Source organism: Pieris rapae, chromosome 20 (genome assembly GCF_905147795.1).
Source record: "Pieris rapae chromosome 20, ilPieRapa1.1, whole genome shotgun sequence".
Lineage (NCBI taxonomy): Eukaryota > Metazoa > Arthropoda > Insecta > Lepidoptera > Pieridae > Pieris > Pieris rapae.
In genome coordinates, this window is record NC_059528.1 from 4,161,127 (window position 1) to 4,187,859 (window position 26,733).

A 26,733-nucleotide genomic window follows, 5' to 3' on the forward strand; every position below is an offset into this window, starting at 1 on the left:
TAAACCTAAAAATATCGTGTCGTTTACCGTAAGTAAGTTTGTATGCAGTTGTCTAGTGCAGGATTTTCATTTAAGATAATGCATTTCCGGAAGCGTGGCAGCGACTCCACGCTAATACCCAACTGCGTTGCACTGCAATAGTCGTTTCTTTAATTGTATTGCCAGTAGGGACTAAACGACACACTGTATCTTCATGTCCACACACTAATTGCATAACACTATTATAAACGCCTTCATAAGTGGTAAAAAGACTTCATGTTTTCATATGTATCGAATTTAATACATTTCTGACAGTCCGTCCTAAGTCTAGTTTCTAAATCTTACCCTAATGGTCTAAGATTCGGTTGCAGGATTAGAATTCTATTAATTATCGTATATAGTGCTAGTTAATCGTATAGGTGCTAGTTAAATCCGAGCGTACTAATCCAGCAGCCGGATATGATCATTATAAGAGTTTAACGTAACTTGTGAAATACATATCAGATAAATATTTTAATTCCGTATTCTGTTATATTCTTATACAAACGCTCAAGGGAAAAAATACATGCTCACTCGTCTTAAAAGTTTGTTCTGAGTGACGTCTGTTTTCTTCTTTTTATTAGTGTTCTGTATTTATGTTGCCACATAGATCAAAATTGTATAGAAAATACTACACTATAATATAGTATGTACATTTTTACCGGTATCTACGATACGCTACAAGATATTTATTTTTATCTTACGAGATAGTGATAGTTGTGCGCAGAGAAAAATTAATTAATTGAAACCAGGACTTTAACGTAGGATTGAGATGAAATCTTCAACGAAATACTAAAGTTCGTTACGTAGTAAAATAAGTACCATATTGTATAGTAATAAATACCTATCAAGATTTTCGTCCCATAAATCTCAGCTGTTGTTAATAACCATGGGAAATTGCAGTCAGCAAGTGTAGTATATTGCTGAGTTTGAGTTATACTCGCGAATAATTTCAATGTGAGATTAATTTGTCAGATTGATGTAGCTCGTAAATGGTTTTCATAGAGTAGCTTTTACCAAAATTATCGGCCATTATATTGATTCATTGCAGGGTTGACTATTTTTATACACATAATATATTAAACCTTCTTAAGTTTTTGTTTGTTTGTTTTTGTTTAAATGATACTGGTATTCTTGGATATGTATTATTAAAAAACATGATAAATTTTTGACTTTCTTTTTTGTTGATTACGACAAAATTATTTACACATATTACCCGCACAATGTCTATGCTTGTAAACGAAATGCATTTTCGAAGATTCGTACAAAAGATGAATACGTATGTATAAAATACTATTATTTTTGAGAGATTTGCTTACTTTTGCTGATAAGAGGAAGGTGCGCGGGGTTATAGGTAATACTAGAAAAGCCCCTTTTAATAATGTAATGTAAAATAAAAAGAAAGAATCAAGCCGATCAGTAATTCAGCATTGGACATCGACAATTCGACGAGCTATTTGCTGAATTTAGCCATAAGAAAAAAGCTGGTATTTGAGACCACCAGCTCAGAGATGCAAGCAGTATTCCATGTGAAGCCGCACTTGACTTGGCCGTATTACGTCCAATAAAATACCAAAAGTATTGAGTGCTTTAAAAATATGATAGTGCCAGCCCTAAAAGAAAATATGCTGCGGGTATTCGCAAATACATGAATTTATCATGATGGTCGGATATCACATCTCAACAATCGCTGAAAACTCATCTGATTGTTTCTTCCATTAAGGGAAATTAAATTGAATATTAAATTTTATTACTTAACGTTACTGAGTTCGTTTTTATAATAGCGCGCGTATGAGTAGTTACCTTCTTTACTAGTAGTACCAATTAATCAGGATTTGTATCTACGACTAGTTCTTCCCACCATTGATTTATATATCCAAGTATTATCTTTAAAAGCAATTAAATTCTGAAGTATTTCCGAACCAATTCGACTTAGGATCCTTCAAAAGAGCGTACCAATTCTTAAAAGGCCGGCAACGCACTCGGGAGCCCTTTGGCATTGAGAGTGTCAATGCGCGGCGGTATCACTTAATATCAGTTGAGTCTCCTGCCGGACAACAATATCAGGGACGAAAATGTATATATAGTAGATACATTTACAAACATAAAAACATATGAGTCATAAAACAGTTCGTTCTCCTCGTATCTCCGTATCAGTCTCGATTTCGAATTATTATGTTATACACTCAAGACAGAAACTTTTCTAAGCCGACTGCAACGTAAAATGTAGTCATTGACACATAATCCGTGTGCTAAGACTTCGATAGGAATTAGTTTGCTCGAGTTTCAGTCTAGCTCGGGCTAATCCCCCATGTATTTACTTGGCAAATGGCTTTATCGACTTTGATCGATAAACTTATTCCTTGGTTCGTGATTATATTATTTAAATAAGCATTCGTCTTATATATCTTGGCTTGGTACATCGATTTAATAATACTAAAATAATTAATATAATATATGCAATATGCATGCATATATATTCATAAAGTATAGTATGAAAGTACTAGGATTGTGTTTGCTTAGTTTAAAGTAACGAAACACATAATATATACACAAAGAACTATACATGCATGTGTATCAATGACAAGTCCACAACATTTAAAGGAATACAATTATGAAATACATTAAAAACAAATGAGAATAAAGTAAATTAAGAAATACAAATATTCAATTAAAAAATGTAATATATTTCTTCTTTGGAATTGTTTAAAGGGAATTTTTGAATTTGTAATTTATAGAGTTTATCATTTAATCAGACAATGTTAGCCTAGTGGCTTCAGCGTGCGACTCTCATACCTGAGGTCGTAGGTGCGATCCCCGGCTGTGCACCAATGGACTTTCTTTCTATGTGCGCATTTAACATTTGCTCTAACGGTGAAGGAAAACATCGTGAGGAAACCGACATGTCTTAGACTCAAAAAGTCGACGACGTGTGTCAGGCACTGGAGGCTGATCAGCTACTAGCCTATTAGATTTAAAAATGATCATGAAGCAGATTCAGAAATCTGAGGCCAAGACCTAAAGAGGTTATAGCGGTTTATTTATTTTATCATTAAAATCGCGGGGTTAAGCTGCATGCTTGAGAATTTATATGTTAATGCGTATTACAGTATGCGTTATAATAAGCTCATATACATTCCAGTTTATTTCACTAGTGTACAACAGGTCTGTTATTTCGCAATTCTTTTGTTTTTATTTTAAACATCAAAATCTAAGTATCAAAGCCGTAAAGCCAATGACAGTTTTGTGTAGAATACCTTATTAAGTCTCAAGTCTATATTATCTTATCTATAATTTCTTTAACGGCGATTAGTTTTGTAGGATTAATGTATATTTTAATGAATATACTATATGATTTAAATTCATTTCAATTATGAAATTTAAACCGGTTCACAAATTGAATTAATTATTTAGCGGTAGAGTGAGTTATTATTTATTTTAATAAAATGGCGCCTGTATACAAACAAGTAAAGTAAATAATAAAGTAAAAACATTAAATTTAACAAATCGACGGACTAACTACTGTTTATTTCTCTCTTGAATCTTGCTGCTGAGTGTACTTAGAGGATACTCAACGCAGTACGAAGGACTTCATTATTACCTAGAGAGGCCCTTGTCTGAAAACAATACGATCTGTACATACAATAGGCAAGGATAACTTTATATCTACATTGAGGAGAAATAAATATCTAAGACTCACGATAGTGAATTTTTTCTTTTCTTTATTTCCTATTTCAACTGTAACTAAATACTAATACAAAAGAAAGCTATAAATATAACAATTCAACTATAAACAAAAAAAACTAAGAACTAAAAAGATAAACCTTTGTACTTATAACTAAATTTAAAGTCCCTGGATGACCGAGCTTAGCTCAGTATTTTTTTAATAAATCATGTTTTTTAGAAATTACATTTAAGTACGAATTACATACTCATAAAATTATGATATATGAATAATATATAATATATGCTGGAATAGTTTTAGTGTTGTTGTGTCGTATAAAACAATTTAAAAAAATTGTATTATTATTCGCCGATAGACATATTCCTGACAGGAAGAGTTATATTTCAGTTTAAATTGGGACTACTCAAACAACACCTTTTTGTTATTTTCTGTCATCTTTCCTAGCTAGATTCCTAGCTACATCAATTTATCGCCCCCGAAACCCACCGTATACTAAATTTCTATAATATGTTGGCAAATGAATCTATTATACTTGATGCTAAAGCACCAAAAATTTTATTACCGAATGATAAAAATCTAGTGCTGTTTATTTTTTTTGTATACTTTATTTTTGTTCTGTTTCACAATGTACTAATTAAGTTCCACATAAGTTCTAAATAAGCAATTTATTACTAATTGGTGAATTAACACTATTGTTGCGTTTCATGACTGTCAGATAGCGGTAATTGTCATGAAACGCGAACATGAAAGTTTCTTATTCGGAACTTTTATCTTCCGAATAATTTATGTGTTGGCTAGCTACGTGATACTTTATTCATACATTGTGAAATATATCTATATATCAATTATACTACTGACTGTAATTTTGTTTATTACGCTCGTAATAAGGTTTTAATTTCTATTTAATTTTAGTTTTTACAGCTTGTTTATAATATTTATTCCTTTCTAGTTTAAAATTTTCTTGTTTTAATATAATTTAAGAATTAATGTTTTATTGTAGCATTTACGTTGGTTTATTTCTTATAAAGAAATAAATTACTCTTGCTATGTAATGAAAAAATGTTTCGATGCAAATACTTGTATTAAAAATATTTCTATTTTACAAAAGCATCCGGATTTATAAGCACGTCACTCAACAAGGATTCTGTGGTGCTGCTGACGCGCCGCAATTTCCAAGGAGGGCCACTAGATTTAACTTTTCTTACAGAATTATTTATTTATTTGTATTTTTACTTTGTTACATTAAAAAAAAACAAAATATTGATACTAAGGCTAAACAATTATTTTTTTATAGAAAAGGGGGCAAACGGGCAGGAAGCTCACCTGATGTTAAGCGATACCGCCGCCCATGGACACACTCAATGCCAGAGGGCTCGCGAGTGCGTTGCCGGCCTTTTAAGAAATGGAAATCCTAACTGTAAGACAACTTTATTTAATGGCAATATGCAGGCTTTTTTGGAAACAAACACCCCCTACACCAAATCTAACCAAACGCAAACCTTTATACAAGCATCCTAAAAATCGCACTTTCTTCGCTCAACGCTTTTTCTCCTTCCGAGGTCCATTCATCTTTAACCACCTTATCAAAAATAACATTATCACTAACATTTCAAAAATCACACTTCATACTTTCACTAAAAACCTCAAAAAATATCTTGTTAAGCTGTCATATACTAACACAGAAAACATTCTTATCGTACAAAAATAATATAGGTATAAATTTGTTAAGTAAAATTAATTAGTTAAGTAACGTTTAGATGTAAAAGGAAGAGACTGGCTGCCCACAACACAGGGAATCCTAGTGTGGGGGCCAGTGCACTCTACTTTATAGAAACAATTAATTTATTTTGTGTCTAATAAAGTTATTTCTTTCTTTCTTGAAGGACCCTAAGTCGAATTGGTTCGGAAATACTTCAGTAGGCAGCTAGTTTCACAATAATACAAACAGACGTAATATTCGCCTATTTCCTGGACACAATCGAATAGTTCTGCGATCCTAGAAACAAATTTGTTCGTTCATCGAGCTTGAAAGCCTTTCACCTGACTGGGCACGGCGATACTCGCGGCTCATATATTTTACTGAGAACAAATCACATATTACTTCACCTTACATAAATATATTTCTTGGTATACTTCTGTTTTAATACAAAAATGGCATTTATAGCTTTACCTACGAAATCTCTATACTGACACACTTTATTTATGAATAAAACTAACTACATACTTTCTTATTAACTACTAACTGACGTGAGACTGATTTTGTATTAAATTATAATGATTCATGTGCACTTTTTTACTTTTTGTTTTTCATGTATCCTGTATCAGTTTAGTTTATTTTTATTCCTGTATGTTTTCACTTCTTGACTACATTATGTAATTTAATACATCTAATCGACGAAGGGTGTCAGACCTAAACGGCTGATCATCTTTTGGCCTTTAGACCGTGCTTTTGCTGGTGTTCCTTTATCATTCTTCTTTATGAACAAGAATGATAAAAGAAAAGCAAATTGGTGCAAAGGAGTAACATCAATGGATTGTTTTAGCAAAAACAACAAACTTGAACTAAGAGTAAATGTTTTAAAATATAGCTTGCTTTTATGTTATAGATACCTATTAAAAGTTTTGCTAGTTTTCAAACATTCCCCAAACTGCCATATTTTCATACCGAAACTCAAGACAACATCTATGTATCCTTTGTTGTTTTGGAATAAAATATATTTCAACACAATAGAGATGATTTCGTTTCACTGGATACAATCCACTTAACGTAACAATACAGAAACATCTAACAAATTGTAAAAGCCCGCAGGCTTGTCGATACTCATCTACAAATTGAAAACCCATTGCTATCTAAAAATATTATTAAATTTTAGAAAAAATATATATTATTTATTGTAATTTGTAAAGAATAAGTTATCTTTTTAAAAAATAACGTCTCATTGTCTCATAACAATAAGAGTTATTAATAAACTCAAGAAATTAGTCCTTGCATTATGTAAAGCGTATTGCAACGCCATCTATCAAACAGATATAAAGATAAATCGGTTACTCGCCACAACGATTTGACAAAACATTTATCGTAGCTACCATAGTTCAGCGTGACGTCTCTAGAGAGGGCAATTACAAATATTTATTAACTGTTTAAGTGACATCTAACATAAAGAATTAGAACTACCTAAAAATACCATACAATGTTCATAAAATTAAACATGTCTTGTTTGTAATTAACTAGATGGCGCTCTCCCTCTTTTAAAGAGTTTACTCTATTTTATTATGATTTAACTTTTTTTTATATATTTAAATGTATAGATTGAATAAGACTTCAAGTAAATTAACCATAAGTGATGATAATGATGTTAAAATCCCTATGTGATAGGATTAGTATCGGTTTTCAATATTGCTATTGTAATGAAATTTGCCCTATGGAAAATAATATATAATAACAAAATATTGTATGTTGTATACAAAAATAAGTTTTCTCCAGTCATTTCATGAATACAAAATCATTAATTACAAAATATATCATTAAATTAGTAAAACATGCAGACGAAATGTTATTTTTGTACTGCGTTCTTCCCGGAGCAGGCACTATATTTTTTTTCACGAATAGATCGCGAAAAAGTGCTCACGATCTCTATGGTATGTATATTGCAAATTTGTACTCTGTGGCAGCGTCGGCTTTAGAGCGCGACAATAATTTGGCGCCATTTTTTGTGACTTTTGAATAAAATTTAAGTATTAATTATATAAAAATTTATCTAGGTATTATTATTATTTTTCTATTATAGTATGTGTGTATCATTTTATTCGGTATTGTTTTTTCTCAATAATTTAGACGTAACTAAAAGCTGGACATCTAAAGTGTGTGGAATATTTTTTTCTTGAGATAATTTGAACAAGCTCTATATATCATCCTAAGGATAAACTATTAACTTCCATATTTGAAATATGAAAGGTAATTTTAATTTATTTATTATGGCAAAGATAAGACAAATGGATTGATTTCCTTTGCGTACTCGCAATGGCCCAGAAGTCCGAATTGGGACACCGGTTTTGGCGCAATTAATGATAAAATTAATTAACGCGCTTGTTGTTCGAGAATGATAAATGACTTTACATAACTCGTTCATTATTTTCCAACACTCTTATTAAAATATAAGTAACTTATATATTATTATATCTTTTAACTTATGGTACATGGTTAAAGAGATGAAGTACAAATAATTTGATAAAATTATAAATTATCTGTGTAGAAAAAATATGTAACAGCGACTACTATAAAATCAATATTAGATTAGTTGACGAATTTTATAGTAATAGAAAAATCTTATTTCCTGTATATAATGTAGTAATCATTAGCGTGTATAAGTATAATAAGTGGGAAGATTAATTGTTTTTAATAAAATGTTCAGCTAAATATTAATAAAGACAAATTGTATTATTATTATTGCAGTAAATTATAAAGATTTTTGTACGGAATAATACACCATCTAGATATCTTCCACCACAGTAAATGCACTCTTCAAAGCGGATCAGCGAATTTGCAGGATGGGTCGTACGACGTCAACTGACATGACTCTTACTTCTGTCGTTAATTTAGTCTTTGACTACTCTAAATTCATATCAGGAGTATCATAAACTCTTGCTTTGAGAAAACCTGATAAAAAAAGACAGCTGGGGTTTAATCAGGAGATTTGGGTGACTGAAATGTTCTCAAAAGCGGTTTATGATTTTTTCCGGATTCATCCTTCACAATAAAATTATTTCATATTAACTAGGTGTTGGTAAAAATTTGAATATAAGTTCTATGCTTAAATTACGAAGCATTCGTTTAATACCAATAATACAATTATAACAGCCGTCAAGTAGATAATAATTGACCAAAGAGTGGGAGCGGGTTGCGAGAGGAATAGCGGTGGGTGGGCTGCGAATCCAATGAGCTAATTAATCATCGTTCATCGGTCGTTCAACCGACCTCGTTCAATATCGCTAAATGATACTGAAACATTTTGTCCAAAGGCTGAAACTCGAAATTTAATTTAAAAATTGATCCGACAACCTTTAAAGTACTCTGTTGGGATTAAATAGACAAAAGAAATTAATTAATTTGGATTAATTTGTTTGTATCTTGATCTCTTGAGTCTATTTTTATATTTACGGAAGTAAAAACAAAAATCCTATAGAACTGATTAAGATTTATATTTGTTGGTCTTTATTTATTGGTAATTATTTATCTTTACTAATACACAAATATGTAATTACAATATTTTTAACCTACATAGTAAAAAATGGATAAATAGAAAATTAAATTAAGTCGACTTAGGGTCCTTCAAGAAAAGAGCGTACCAATTCTTAAAAGGCCGACAACGCACTCGCGAACCCTCTTGCATTGAGAGTGTCCATGGGCGGCGGTATCACTTAACATCAGGGGAGCCTCCTACTGATTATCTTTGTTCGGTTCCTTTGGCAGTGTACTTTTGATGCTAGCAACATTTCCACGCTGTATTACCTATAGTTCTGTGGTCAAAGATACCATCTAGATGCCAAATTAAACCTATAATTATCAGATTAATATAAATTATATTATGATGTAATAAGAAATAGTAATTGGCATGAACCATTATCGTGGTTTTCGACTAGACGAACTTGAGATATTTTTAGAGCACAGTTTTATTCAATACACTATGAATCCGATAATAGAAAAGATACAGTTTACATATTGAACACCTTCAATAGCTATTTGGCTTTGTTTTAAACCCCAATAAGCGACTGAAATCCGGCTCTGCGACCGGTGAGGCGGAATGATTTCGGCAACAAGCGATCGGCTCACGGGCGAGCGGTCAAAGCGACACCCACACTCGCTGTACCCCTGTTGTACTCTGCCCTGTACTCTCTAGTGCACTCTACTACGCGCCTCAATTACCTCTGATTGCTCTTAACCCACTCACATAGAAAACGTATTAAATTTGAACTGAAAACGCATGCACGGTTTTTGGTGAAACAATTTTAAGGGTTTTATGGGAGTCATAATGTACTCTTCACGTGTTAGGGAATGATCTTGCTTATCTAGTTTTATCAATATTAAGATTACAAAAGAATATTATTTTTTATTAATCTTCTTCTGAGTTCTGAAATAGATCATTTGATTGCGTATTTACTTCATTAAACTAATTTTCTTTTATTACGAAATTTAAATTCGAATATAAATAATAAATGAAGATAAAACAGCTTTATTCTGATTTATAATAATTCAGTGGCGATACCCATTTGGATGGTTCCTGGCCTCAGATTGCTTCGCTTTGTTTGACCATTTTTATTTTATTTACAAGTAGATTAACCTTCTGCCTGACACAATGTTTGATGTTCGAATTTGAAATGCGGGTTCCCTCAAGATGTTTTCCTTCACCGTACGAGCGAGATAGATGCGTACAGAAAGTCCATTGGTGCCTATCATGACAGTCGTACTCCGAAGCTCTTATGCCAACACTGGTTATTACATTTGTTTTAAAATATGCACTGTCATATAAAGCTAGTCTCCTCTGGACAACCGGGTGTCCCACCCGAAGGAGCTCGACCACCAGCCGCGAGTCTGCCTTTTATGACGCATTATGACACCAGGACTAAATCCTTCTCTTATGCCCCTCACCAATGGACTGACACTACGGATTTGACCCCAAACACCGGCTGCTCGCGCGCTGCGGCCACTACCAAGGGCTATACGCCCGCACCCATATTATCCTGTATAAGCATGGTGCGAATATAAACACCACTCGAACGGGCCAAACCTCACCCCTCTCGAGGGAGTATGCAACAAGCAACACAGTATGAAGCTAGTGTTGCCAAATGAATTGTGATTTATTTTTCATAAACCAGTCTAGTGATTGAAAAATGCTTGTATCACAAAAAGCAAAGAGACAATGGCATTATTAATGTATTCAAGCGATAATTCACAGCTCGTTAGCTAAATAAATAATGACTATCAATTAAGCATTACATCGAGTATGCAATGATCACATCACCGTTCGTTACATATACCTAATATAATAACTATGACGTCACAGATCGATTATCATTTAGGCTTCTCTACTACGAAAACTTTTACCGATTAATAAATTAAGGAATACAACGATATTGGACGGGGTTTGCTTCTTGACTGCCGGTACGTAGTTCGCGACCTCTGCGACCAAAAGTGTATCTTGGCCTTACTTAAACTTTACTGGCCTTGCTTAAACTTTTCATACTGAAGGTCCAGGTCGGGCAATGTAGAAAACTAGACTGATCAGTCTGAGGCAGCTCGTTTAACTTCACTCTACGTCATTCCAGCTTCATACGCCTTTGAAATAATGCCTGGTTGCCAGATCTGTATTTGGCGGCCACTTTTCTTTAGAGGTTAGAGGAGTCTAGTCGAATGCTTACAATTAAAGAAAACACTTTTGTAAAGTTAAAGCTGTAAAGCACGCGAAACGTCGGTTAAATTTAAATTATGTTTAAATAATTATAAGTTTACAGTAATACATAACTTTAATCCGTTAAAAATGTGTTTTCTTAAAATGTGTAAAAGTTATGTTAATAAAAGACAATAGGTACAAGATTCTTTGGTAAGGTTACTTTCACATTCACCGTTTTATCGTCTTGACTTCATGGTTAGTATAAAAAGCACCGATTATTATTAGTCCATATTAGTGTCAGTGTTAAATAATTGTTTATGAAAGTTTACTGTGCCTCTGTTTATGCGAGCTAATAAGATTTACATATAAATTCTGGCGCAGAGGTATTTTAATTAATACAAGCGACAACAGCGAAGCGTGGCAGAGCTATTAATATGACCATTAAAAACCATTTGTTTTTGCCAAACTCCAACGTTTCAACCTTATTTTACTACAAGCCTCGTAAGATTTCCTTAAAATTTGAAATAAGAACCTGCTTTGTAATATAATGTGTCAGTAATTTTAATGTGAAATATGGGCGTAAGAATGGTTTGTGGTGGTGAGAACCTGAAAAATACTCTCTGGTTTATGTAAGTACACATTTAAATAAAATTACTCAAACACTAATTTATTGTTTTTTTTTAGATATAGTCATGGCAACCAAAGGAGATGTTGTATTTACTTGGTTAAACTGAAACCTAAAAATATTTATTTTAACTTAAAGGAGGTGGTTTAATTTTGTATTTCAAAAATTATTTGTAACTGCATTGGCGTATAAATTGCCTAACAGCCATGTACTGCCGACGTACATAATGGTGCGTACATACTGCATTGTCCAGTGTTTAATAGTTCAGTGAAATATTGAAGCCTACTGTACTTGTTAATTAAAAAATAACACTTAAGAAACTTTATTATTGGGGTGAAATTTGAAATTGAATTGAGACGTTAGTAGACTTATTCTAATCATTTGATTAAACATCAAATTGCAATATAAAACCATCCTACCGGTATTTGAAGTCAGTTAAAAACAATGTTTACTGATTATTAAATCTTTATAGTTGATTATTAAGATTTATAAATCTTATATCAAGAATTAACTTACGAAGTACTGTTAACGCAAACAAGGAGTACCATTTTTAAAATGTATCAATTTACTTTAAAATAAGGCTGTCACTATGACAGTTAACAAGGCGTAATGCTTATGTATAATTTGTTAAATATTAAATATTTACATTTCTAATTTTAAATTTTAAAAGCAGCGTAAGCCTAGTGGCTTCAGCGTGCGACTATCACCCCTGAGGTCGTAGGTTCGATCCCCGGTTGTGCACCAATGTACTTTCATTCTATGTGCGCATTTAACATTTGCTCGAACGGTGAAAGAAAACATCGTGAGGAAACCGACATGTCTTGGATCCAAAAAGTTGACGACGTGTTCAGGCACTGGAAGCTGATCAGTGATCACCTACTTGCCTATTAGATTTAAAAAATGATCTTGAAACAGATTCAGAAATCTGAGGCCAAGACCTAAAGAGGTTGTAGCGCCACTGATTTATTTTATTGATATAATTTGTTTAAACACTATCTTGTTAATAGGTCACTAAGACAATATTCAACTAAATAGATAGTAAAGATCAAAGGACGGCCATTGAAGCGATTTATACGACGTTTTAATTCAATTTCAAGAGCCTTCTCAGAGTTCATGTAACTTTTCATTTAAGGAAAACTGTTGCTTAGTTCTAGAGACATAGAGGTGACTTCTGCATGATAACCACTCACTCACACGCTCTTCGGAACGTAATTAAAAAGCGTATATTTGTCCGCGTTTCGTACATAGTGAGAATTAATAAACATCAAACAGTCTGCCTACATTTGGAAGTAACGAAAAATTACTGAAATTAAATCGATGCGACGAGCAATATATAGGTTATTTTTTCCATATCATTAAATATAACATAATATATACAGTACCTACTACACGTCACCTTAATCGACCGTATTTCAAGGCAGTTCACCGCTACTATGTGGAACCGGCTGACTACGGTAGTATTTTCGAAGCAATTAGACTTAAGGTCGTTCAAGAAAATAATTTGCCAATTCTTAAAAGACAGGCAACGAGCTTTCGAGCCCTCTGGCTTTTAAAGTGTCCATGGCGGTATCACGTAACAGATGAGCCTCTGTTGTACTATTAAAAATTAGTCGAATGCCACACTAAGTAAACAGATTTCTTAAATGGACTCAATTTATAACTTTTTAAATTGGTACTCTCGTAATTAAAGTTTAAATTAAAATTTAAAAAAAAAATCAGTGGCGCTACAACCTCTTTAGGTCTTGACCTTAGATTTCTGAATCTGTTTCATGCTGATTTTTAAATCTAAATTGTAAGTAGGTGATCAGCCTCCCGTGCCTGACACACGTCGTCGTTTTTTTTGGGTCTAAGACATGTCGGTTTCCTCACGATGATTTCCTTCACCGTTCGAGCAAATGTTAAATGCGCCATATAAAAAAGTCAATTGGTGCACCGCCCGGTATCGGACCTACGACCTCAGGTATGAGAGTCGCGCGCTGAAGCCACTAGGCCAACACTGCTCGAAATTATATCAATACTGCACAGCCGGGATCGAACCTACGACCTTAGGTATGAGAGTCGCGCGCTGAAGCCACTAGGCCAACACTGCTCGAAATTATATAAATACCAAAGAGTTAAATCTAAAGTATATATGACAGATAATTAACGCATGCTTTTTTTTATACATACCTTAGTAACATTTAGTCACATTGAGCATGGCTTTCCTGATAAGGCGTGCAATATTCAACCCTGATTAATTGTCCTTTGGATATTTTCGTTTTCGGAGTCATTCGGAATTATCACTAAGTCATTCTGAATCTGTGAATTTGTGAATTTTTCTCTAAACCTCTGAGGTCATGTCATAAAAAATAAGGCTTCATCGTTGAGGGTTAAAAATTAAGGTTTGTATGTATTTTTGTATGCTGTATCATAAAAAAATATTGTCTAAAAAACATACAAAATTCATACAAGGTTGAGCCATTTCTGAGTTTTTTTTTAATTTAATTTTTAAATAGAATTGGGGGCAAACGGGCAGGAGGGTCACCTGATGTTACGTAATATGTTTAATTACAAACACCGTGACACTAGAATTTTGAATGAAGAAATACATCTCATTACATGGTAGCATAAAAAAGAGGTAAGTTTAACTGTAGGCCAGCATTGCCCGTATAGCACAGGCATTTGTAATAGCGTTTGTGATGTAAATTGAGCCGGAACTAGGTTAACGACCAGTTACCGACAAATTGAGACACCACCTCTTAATGTGACACACACATCTGATGGATCTACTAATTGGTTGCAATAATCGTAGGTAAACGACAAGTGAACTGTGCATTGCTGATGCATTTCCGCTGAGTTCTTGATCCTACTAAGCATATTATAACGGAGCTTGATTATGCAGGAACTCACTTCTAATCAATGTTACCATAAAATAACGAAAGTCAATTTAAATAAAAAAACGAGTGTGCTTATGACCACACGACTGAAGTGAAACTTCTTTCTTTCTTTCCTCTTTCTAATAATAATTTGTTATTATTTACCCGAAAATTCACAAAACATGAACACTAAAATGAATTTATAGTTTTATTCACTTTCAACGTAGAATACTATATCACAATCAATACAGAACCAAAAAATCACCGTTCGCGTAACGCTAGTAAACTCGCAAACGAACTACTGACAATATATACATATATACATATATTTCATTTACTAGCTATGAGAGGAAGAGACAAAGAAAACGTGCGCGCGAACTGCTGTCTCTTGCTTATATCCCCCACTCAACTTCCGTTGGCCTTGGCCGATCACACTTTTCGTAACGCTTACGTCACGCGTTCGCCAGCTTACTCCCCAAGTCAAGCGTGCGTTAAGAAGTTTCACTTCATAAATTTTTTGAGGCCTTTAAAGTATTTTTGTGTGGCATAATAAGTATTACTCAATAAATGTTAATTTATTTTAATTAATAAATATACGATGGTCAACTCGCGAAATTGTTGAAAATATTATTTATATTTGAGAGCTGCCGCGCTGCATTTCATTTCATATCAACCATTCATCATATCGGCTGTGAATTTGAGCAAAAATTCGTTTCATTTTACGCGGTTCGAATTCATCGTTTCAGGAATTCATTTATATTAAAACAGATATGTTTGTATATAAGCGTTTTTTTATTAATACCGATTAAATCTTTCTTCTAGATCGTGCTCATATGTCTACACTGGGTGATTTTATTGCCAGTTCTTCTCTTCCGTTCTACGCCCTTGATTTGAGAACTGGCAGTAAATGTAAAATTAGAAGCATTTAATGTATATAATTTCTTTTTTCGACGTTTATAAGTGTACATTATGTTACCTATATAAATAAATGATATTTGATTTGATTTTCATGTCGAAATATTTGAAATGCTACCCTAATTAATACAAATTAACCGTTCATTGGGAACTCATACGCCACATAATTTTATTTTAAAGATAATTAAGTTTTATAATCACTACAACTAAGCTACCTCTGTGAATGTTTAATCATCGCAATTATACATTTCCAATTAAAATGGCTTAGAGCGTAAATGAAAAGAAACAATAGCATAATCACACATTGATTTTTATAGCTCTGGGAGTCTTTTCTATTTTCGTTCCATATCAACAGTATTGTTTTAATTTAAAACAGAATTTGAAATATTCACACTGAACCCAAATTAAGTATTTAATAATTGAACACCCCAAGCGATGCATGGAGATATTAATGGCTCGTTAAATATAATTTGGCGTAAGTGCATCCTGCACTATATGTCGTCCTCCATACAATACGCCTCAACCAAGTGAGAATGGAACAATAGTTAAGTGTAACCGAATTGAGCACAATTGTGCTCCAAGATTACATTAATGTCTGAATATGTTCCCATGAAATACGTGCTCCAATAAAAACTACGTTTACACGATGTCGGTACGATTTAAAATATTATTTAGTACGAGCAGTCTAGTGGGTTAAACATGACACTCTCATCCCTCCAGTCGTAGGTTTTATCCCCGGATGTGCACCAATATACTTTCTATGTGTGCATTTATCATTCGCTCAAACGGTTAAAGAGAACATCGTGAAGAAACCGGCTTGCTTTAGACCCAAAAATTTACTGCGTGTGTCAGGCACAGGAGGCTGATCATGATGCAGATACACAGATTTGAGGCGCAGCTAAAAATGTTTGTTGCGCCACTGTTTTATTTTAAAATATTACCTTCCCTTGTATCACTTTTGGGGGCCTTCATATAAATATTATATCTACATACTATGTTGATTACTAAATATATTTCTGCCAACAAGTTAAGTCTAAAGATGATTTTGAAAAGTACTATCATTTATGTAGCTTCAACAGTCTTCATATGTCTACATCATCCATCATGAAGGAATTTTAAATAAATCCCTCTATTCATATTTTACACATAAACTGTACCACTAATAATTTATTTACGTTTTTTTACAATTACAAATCCATTCTGTGTGGTACTATTTAAAGGTAATAAATAATATAATATAATAAGGATAAATTACCAGCTAGCAATTATAAAATAATTTTAAAACTTAGTTTTTACAAAATCGTGTATACGTAAAATAAACTTGATCGAACACAGTATATATATTCGAGTAGTAGCTGTCTGCACAGATCGTCATCTGTCTCGTCTTTAAATTTATATTTAATGCACACTATCTACGTGTTTTTGGCTACTATTAGACAATCAACTTAGTGTAGCCAGACTGACTTCTTTAATACTTTATTATACATGTGTGTACTTCATTTGTCAGGTCTGTATACAAGGGAGGCCGAACCGGTGCCGCAGGCTCTAAAATTGTTTCATTTCTATTTCTTATTTGAAATTGCACTCGCATAGATTCTCCAAGTACGTGATGTGTTCGAGGTGTGTTTATTACTGGCGCATAACATTTTTGTTAGATCCACGCTTGTTTTCTACTCAAGCTTGTACCTGGATACTCCGTATAGTCCAGCAACACAAAGTTTTAATCAGTGTAGGTGTTGCACAAAAGAGCCGTGACCTATCATCATTTGGACCATTCGTGCAGTGTGTTTTGAAGTTTTAATTATTTTATTTGCTGTTTTTATATCTGGTATAAAATATTTTGTAACTTAAACCGTAATATTGATATCAAACTATCAAGATTATTTGTAATGCAATTATTAAACCAACTATCTTCATCGGTGTGAACTTGATTGTTAGCGTCAAAACTTTTATACATTTTTTTAATCCTATATTTTTCGTTCCTATTGGCTTTATGCGTCGGTCTAGCGGGTTTAGTGGTTCTTATATCTTAGGTCGTAGGTATCCCTGGACTAAAATAGTCTGTCTGTCTGTCTGTGTGCGTATTTTCTCGTACGGTGAAGGAAAATAAACCGGCATACCTTAGAACCAAGACATTGACGGCGTGTGTCAGAATGCTAATGACTTACTTGACATTTAATAAAAATAAATGATAACAAAAAATATAGTAATCTCAGACCTAGACCTAAAAAATTGTAGCGCCACTGGTTTTTATTTTTTTTTTCTATAAATAAAAAAAATAAAATACGTTTATTTTGAAACATAATCATCAAGGTATCACTTATTCCAAGTCATTAAATTGGAACCTGTTGGCATCCCTACTCTTCGGCAAAGAAGACAGAGGGTGTAAGGCCGAGAGAAAAAGCCGGCATAAAAAACTGAGAAATTATCTCTAAACCTTCAACTCAACAAACATAATGATTGCCCAAATTAACTCGAGTGCTGATACTTAATGAGGAAAGCAATTCTCGCCCACAAAAAAGCCATCAAATAAGCAATATTAAATTTCGGATGCTGTGACGTATGACAGAGAATTAATACAAAGTAAACTCGCAACACAAACACACAATGAAATGAATCGAGGTGTGGATTTATCGTCGAGGCAAACACCGGACGGTAAATAGTAATAAATTCATAGCGACCGTATGGCTGACCCGGGGATTTTTTAGAATGTTTTTTTAATTGAACAGCGGCAAACAGTCAAGATGTCTTGATGCTAAAGTGTTACCGCCGCGCTGTGTATGTGTGTGTAAATGAACACTCAGCTGCCAGATGGCTCGCAAGTGCGTTGCCGTTTCTTTAAGAATTAGGACCGTACATTGCATTATCCATCTAAAACAATTTACATAAAATATATAATATTTTTGGAGTTTACTCCTTAAGAATCGATTTTCATATATAAGGCGCCCGGCATGAGAAAAATATGACAGGTAAAATCTACTGATGAATGACCTCGTTACTTTTTTAGTGCGCACCTATGGTGCGCAACTTTCTAATTTGGTTGTCAGTGTATTAAGACGTACATAGTGTATGCTGCAAGGCGACTATACCTATATATTATTGGGCTTGTTTGTTTCTATCAGTGTCAATGTACTTATATTGCTGTTTTTGTTATACATATCAATAATTAATATTGTTATTGTGAAATTATAATTTTTATCATTATTATTTTCATTAATTTGTTAATTTACCCTTTCATATGGTATTAATCTTATTTTTAGATGGATAAACTCTTTTTGCGTATGTTTAGACAATCGTACTTAAGGAGTAAACTTCAGTCGTGCGTCGGAGCTGACACACACAATTTTTATTATTTTATAATATTTTGGATTAACCGTAATCAGTATTAACATGACATTGAACGAATTAATAAAGTTAATGAAATAGTGAGACACTACTGCCACTGTTTCTCTTCTTCACTATCACAAGAGACAGCGCTCACTAAATGTAGTTTACATTATCGAGTTACTAGCGCAAGTGTATATAATCTTAAATATTGTTAATCCAATTCATACTGTCTGCATATCTAACAATGCTTTATACTTAGGTAACACTAAGTATTAATAAAATGAAAAACGGCTTAATGACGAAAATTGTCAAACTTCTATTGATTCCGAAGCAATCTCCGTTCCGTCGCATTCGATGGAAACACTGAGAAAAGCAGTGGGCCAGTTAGAGGACCAGCAGTTAGAGGACATGGTCTGCTCTAAATGACACGGAGACATTGAGTCTTTTAAAAAGCTTTGTAGCAAGCAGTGGCGAAATTTATCTTAGAAACAGCGTTAAGCCATAGATTCGTGGCCAAACAGATTAAAAGCCTGTGTGAAAGCCAAAGGTGGCCATTTCGAATGTAATATTTTTTATATTTAGCTGAGAATTTAATAAATATATACGTATTCATTTTAAAAATAATAATTTATTTAAAAACATGCATTTTCACTTGTTACAGAATTTATGGATGGAATAGACATAATCTTTAGTATAGCTTGTACTAGTAGCTAGATCAGTGCAAACATATATGTACCCTCTCAGAAAGTTCTCGTTAAACCCTCTACTAACATTCAAGTAAGCCACAGTTGCTGTCTTGCTCGCGCATAATCGAAAATTGCTTATAGAATTGACGGTCTCTCTCTAACGCATTATATGTGGGAAGATTAGCGCCAGTTTAATTGTTTAGGACTTAACTCGTTGAAAGGACCTAACACTTCTTTAGTCATTGCTTGATAAATTAAATATCCGCTTTTCTAATGTTTCTTGATATTACAGAATTTAGTTTTGTGAGATTCAGTAAGTAAAACCTCCTTCGTTGATCAGGTTCTTAAGTGCCATAGATTTGGGGAATATGGTTTTGTGTTAGGATTTAGTATAACTGTTTAATGTTAATTTCTTGTATAATAATCCAGATATTATAAGTAGTTTACAGTTGATAAAGTGCGATACACGTTCGTGACGAGGAACTTTGAAGCCTACAGGATGTAAGAGGCTTACGCAATTAATTGGTTTAACTCGAAATGTTGACAATATCATTATCACTTTGAATGAATTAAATTATATAAATATTATGCAATTTTTTTTTCATTAGCGATTTTATTTTTTTAAATAGGGGGCAAACGGGCTAGAGGATTACATCATGTTAAAGTGATAGCCCATGGACACTCACATTGTCAGAAGTCGTGGTCGGTCTTTTAAGGTGCGTGGCAAAAAGGTCCTCAAAAAACACTAACTTGTAGAACGTCCCATAATAAACAACAGCTGTAGGTATTAATTTCAACATCTCCTCTGAACAGTCTCCATAGTAAATGCGGTAAAAGATGCACAGACATCTTTACGCAACGCCAATGATAGTTAGTCGACAATTCGAATTGCTCAAGTGGAAGAAACTGGTACTGGGGAATCCACCCAGAGGTGAAAACATTTCTTTATGTGGGGCTGAGTTTTTGCTTGATAGATTTACTTCTTAGAGGCTTATTTAACCTATCTTCCAAATGACTGCGAAACTGAACGGAATTTGATTTGAGTTCCGATGCTGGTTGTGGAATTAAGGATAATGTCTTCGAAGAAACGAGTAGCAAGAAACTGTGTTTTTTTAGCAGAATTAATTTGTTGCATTAATTTCTTATCGTATCTCGTGGATTAAGTATTCTGATAATAATACAAAGTAAACCTCAAAAAAGGCCTCCTGCCAGGTCTATTAAAAATATCAGAAAAATAGTTAGCATTCAAAATCTTGCTAATACTTTTTAAATAAAATAGTAGTGAAAATATACATGAATTCTCCGAGTAACAGGAAATGTTCTCATCGAGTCAATTGACCATCGATTATTGATGCTTTAGTTATTATTAAGATTATTTCCATTACTTTTAAGAATAATGATCTATTTTGATTATTATATTGGTTTTGTTATTATTTAATTGTTCCAGAATCATTACTTAAATTAAAGTGTTGTTAGGGTCAATCAGAGCCGAGCAAATGGTGCCATCGGGGTCGAGGCACCATCTTGGGCTTGGGACCGCAGGGTAGTTTTGATTGAGTATTTAGTAAAGCATTGTGGTGATGTGACATCGCATCGAGTTGGTTTATATCATTTGTAGTTAATATTGTGATAAAAAGTGAGATATCTTTGATCCCGTTGCTCGTTATAATTTAGGCTAAAAGTGTTATTTGGAATGTTATATTAAATACTGTACGATAATTTTTCGTGTCTCACATTTTACCCACATGATGCTCACTAATGACGATTTCAACATATTTTTTGCGATATATAATATTAATTAATTAGCACTTAATCCGCCATTAGTGGTCAATATAATTGATAGAGTGGTTATAAAGCGTTCGCAAGCTGATTGCTGTTTCACAACGAGGATTACGGGTGCATACAGGCTGCAGAATTCTATTCAATTATTCATATGAATCATTGAAAATTATTCGTCGAAATATATAATCATTTTATGTGCTTTTCCAGATTTGTGCCCAGTTTAAATGTTAAAAATCACAGGTCCATAAATCATATGAGAAGGAACAAACGAGAAAATGCAGTGGCGATGAGAAGAATTTTAAGACGATAAATGCATAATTAGTCTTTCATTAGTCCCGTAAGTGGTAATTATTGTTATCAGCGTGGATCAGAATTAAAGCGAATGTACATAGCAGTGTAAATAAAATTAAATGTAAATTCTGTTTTTTATTTTTATTTTCTGTAGCTTAAGGTTCTATAGATTAACATAAATATTTTTTTTATATAACTTCTGGTTATGCACTTCTTGCACTCATCATTTTTATTTTTTCTTTTCTTACTATGGTTGCCTGGAAGAGATAGCTTGTTGGCGATAAGGCCGCCCGTTGTATCCCTTGTAATTTTTATGTATTGTGTTATTTGTGTTTCTTTGCAACGAAGTGTGAATAAATAAATAAATAAAATACTGTGTTAAGTTTCCAACAGTCTTAATCTTCGTTAACACTGTTCATACAAAAAGAACAATATCTGTATATAAATATAATAATTTTATCTTTAATTGGTATTCAAAGAATTTCTATCGCAAAAATAATATTCTTCACAGACCTATACCACAAAGGTTATTAAATACAATTACAATTTCTCTTTCATGTTATTTGCTATAAGACTGCGTATTCGTTTGCCGATAATAAGTTGGATAAAAGTCTAAATATTATAAAAAGCCTTCTCTAGTTAATTAAAGTGTTTCTTTTTTATCATAACGTTTGTATTCCACGTCGGAAGTCCATAAATGTCTAATAAACCTGCAATTGAACTTTAATTACACGTTGCATTAGAATTTTAAAATATATTTATAATTTTCTATTAAGAACGTTTTAAATTTAATAATGTGCATACAAAGGACCTGTTTTATTTAATTATAATAATTACATATTATATTACATTTCTAAAAGGTGTTATTTTTCCTAAAAAAAAAAACAACAACATAGATAATATGTCTTTCCAAATCACGCAGTCTAGTTCTGATGCTGATCTAGTTAGAGAGAGCAAACCTCCAGGATGGAGGAAGCTGGCTCGTGCAGTATATTCAAACCCTCAAAACATTTAATGCAAAGTAGATTGCTGATGGTGCGTCACTTCTTTAGGGTACGAACCAAGGTTACTTACTTTTGCGTGGCTTTTACCTAGACCGTCGAAGTTACGCCCTGAGAGTATAGCCAGACGTTAGCACTCAACAGTTACATTACAGTTATTCATTACATAGAAATAAACATTATTATTTCGCTTATATTCTATTGTTGTACGCGAGTGATTCATAAAGAGTAACAATAAAATCCTCTAATATTTAATGCACCCCGAAGACCCAGGATCCACTAATAATACAAAGTTTAATTAAAAATTGTTTAGCATTTACTGACGTATTTTTATAATAGGCAATGGATTGTGAAGCTAATATTGTATGTATCGATCCGGGTGTACTATCCAGTCAGCTACCGGTCGCTTCGACGGATATCCGGCTCGTGATTGAATTGTGACTTGACGGCAGGGTTAAACCCGCCTCGCGGTCAAAAGCCACATGTCAGATGAGCCCATTAAATGGGACCATCAATTGTCAAAGATGAGAACTCTTTAACTATGATGATTAAAACATGTAGTTGACATTTTAATTTACATCTTTGAAAAATCCAGTTTCGCAATTTTAATAAATACGGGTAACACTGATAATGTTTAGGTAACTTTCCAGGTAGAAACATTTCAGCTAATTAAAACTTTTTTGAATTTTAATTTTAGAACTCTTTGGTAACCTAATGTTGTATATTGCATTATTTTGTCATTTGTTTTTATGAATTGGGAGCAAATCTAAAACTCTTATTACACGTGAAATTACACGCGAGAAAATTTTCGGTCAATGATTTATTATGACTTTCGTTGTGGTCTTACTCAATAACAAAACTATGATAGGCTGCGATTAGCATTTCTTAATAAAGCCCCATCTCGTGCGACTATTTAAAATTGGTTTAACGAGTTTTAGCGTGAACGTAACAATCTCAATGATGATCCTTTAACAGCGACTAGTGAAGATAACATCAATGTAAGAGATGATGGAGGAAGATAATAGAGAAACCCATCAGCAGATACGGGAAAGCCTAGGCATTGGTATGAGTCAGGTTAAAAATAATTATACCAACATTTAGGCAACAGGAGGCTTTGTATTAGATGGATTTCCCATATTTTAACAGACGACCAGAAACACCTTCGCAAGGACTGGTATCGCAAAATGCGTCACAGGTGTTAACAGCTGAATATATTGCTACGAAAGATGATTGCTTCATTCTTTGGTCGGGAAGGTCATTCTTTGGTCGCGATAGCTATGCTAGTAGATGGAAGGACAGTTACTGCAGACTGGTATCTCAATCGCTTTTTGCCTGTTGTCTTCGATAAAATTTAAACACTAGTGCCCTCGAACCAGGATCATCCTTTAGTCCATTAGTATAATAAAAAAATACTTATCAAAATTCGTTCGTGTTATATACATTCTTTCATATAGTCGTAATTTTATATATATATATATATATATATATGTTAATATTAAATTACATGTAACTTAGCAAAATAAATCATATTTAAGTAATAATGATTATGCGGGGCGATGTGTGTACATGCAAATCCTTGAACATTACATCACCAGAAATGTGTGTAAAGAGAACTTCTTTGGCATAGCGCCGTAGACCACATTCTGTAGCAATTTGTAGAGCAATGTTCTCGCTACACTCGGCAATAGTAGTACTCCGCATCCAAGAATTTCATTTAAGAGATTCCTAACCGTGTCGAAACTAGTACTACGGGATTCACTTGCTATTGACAATGGATTTTAACGGAATGTCATATTACATTAGCGAAATTTCTATAGTTTTAATTTAATACACATGGTTTCAGAAGCCTGTCAATTTTAGAAATAGATAAAAAAATTTTTGTTAAGAGCAGTGTTGGCCTAGTGGCTTCAGCGTGCGTTTCTCATACCTGAGGTCGAAGGTTCGATCCCCGGCTGTGCTCCAATGGACTTTCTTTCTATGTGCGCATTAAACATTTGCTCGAACGGTAAAGGAAAACATCGTGAGGAAACCGACATGTCTTAGAGCCAAAAAATCGACGGCGTGTGTCAGGCACTGAAGGCTGATCACCTACTTGCCTATTTCATTAAAAAATGATTATGAAACAGTCTCAGAAATCTAAGGCTAAGACTTAAAGAGGTTGTAGCACCACTGATTATTATTATTTTTTTTTTCATTGTTGTAACTCTTAATCGCAAACTCAAAAAAAGTAAAAACTTAATATCCAAACCTTCTTGTGAATTCAGCCAGTGTACAACTAAATACATCTGTCTCTTACACACCCTAAATATTATAATATTTAGGGTGTGTAAGACATGTGTAAATGCTGCTTCTTTGAGTAGGTTTGGTTGAGGCACTGCCAAGCAATTGAGATCGCTTACCACGCCGAGTGTGGTTTTTTGACGCACGCAGCCCCAGTCTCTAAAACATTTCTGCATTATAAACTTTATCTCTAAGGACCTTTTTAAAATATAATGAGATAGTTACGTCCCTTACCCCTACCTTGTTATACTTACCATACCCCAGACAAACAAAGTTGGATACATTATTGGATAAAATGGGTACACTTCATACAATATTAATTAATATAATAATATTTTGAATACGCTCTACCATTAGAGAATATTTAATTAGTTCATGGATGTAAAAAAATATAAATTATCGATCCTTAAGTACTTACTAACTGCATAAATCAGTGCACTTGTACAAAATATCGAAATTGCTAATACTGTGAAAATCAATATAAAAGTTGTAAGCGTAATAAAGGTGTGCACAACAAAGTGAAGGAATTTCTTGTATTGCAAAGTCCAAGAGGAATTGCACAAATCCCCGACGTTGGCTCAAGTTGAGTTACTTACTAGCTAGCAATTGCCGATATCTACCGTTTTCAGACTCTGTAAATAATAATAGTGAACCGTTGTAGCTTTAAGAAATCTTTACACCTACAAACTACGTGAAAAGATTTTACTTTCAATGTTTACAATCTTTTTTAAGTTTTTACCTCAGGTTTTTCTTACCTTTATATTTTTAATTTCATTGACATTCCTGTTATTTTGAATGTCTTTAGAAAAAAATATTTTATACTTGAATAAACAAGTAATAATAACACCAATTCTTGAAAGAACATTCATCTTTTAATTAACTTCACAGCATTATAAAATTCAGATTATAATTAAATAACTGGTATAATATTGAGATTATATATGGCAAAATTTATGTTAAAACCTATAAAATAAAGCGAAAAAGCAATATTCATTCGTTTAATACACAGGTAATTTTAATATGAAAAGTCGTAAAGTTAAGGATCGATCGTAAAAATAATTGAATAGCGCCATGTCTGTGTTATTTTACGACATTTTCTCGGGAGTCGCGACCAACGAATGTAAGAAAGTGCCGTGGACAAGTTTCTTATAATTTACACTTGGTGAAATTTATCTTTATTTGCGATCTAATGAACTTGACAGTCTGCTTAACTGTTTTACACAAATTCTAACACAGTACCTGGATAAATAGCTTTGCTCGTTATTTTTTTTTAATTGTGTTTTTTGAAAATTATATTTAAGTACGAATTATATACTAATAAAATGATGAAATATGAATAATATTTTTCGATATTACCGACAGAATAAAATTACATTTTCTAGAAATGATTCCTAGCTCGATTTATCGCCCCCGAAACCCCATATAACTTCCGATATTTCAATAATAATTTTTAATTATATATATATATATATATATATATATATATATATATAGGAGATTCGTGTATGGAGATTTTTTTAAATTTAAGAACGTATCTAATCTTCACTATCTAACAATGTTTAATATTATGCTTAAAAAATAGCACGCAATGAAATTTTTCACATTATTTTAAAGAAATAAAGCGTACTAAAGATACATTGTAAACATGAATTAAGACCATTATGTTTTTGTGACAAAGTTTTCAAATTATAAAAAATTAATTTATTTTTCACAAAAACATTTTCTAAAACTACCTACTTTACAAAGCAGGCCATTGTCCCGAACAAACAATTTCGACATAACAAATCTGTTGAAATAATAAATTGAGTGACATTAACTTTGTGAAACAAAGGCTGGTTAGTGCAGCGTCCTCTCACATTCAATTATGTTCAAACAAGCAG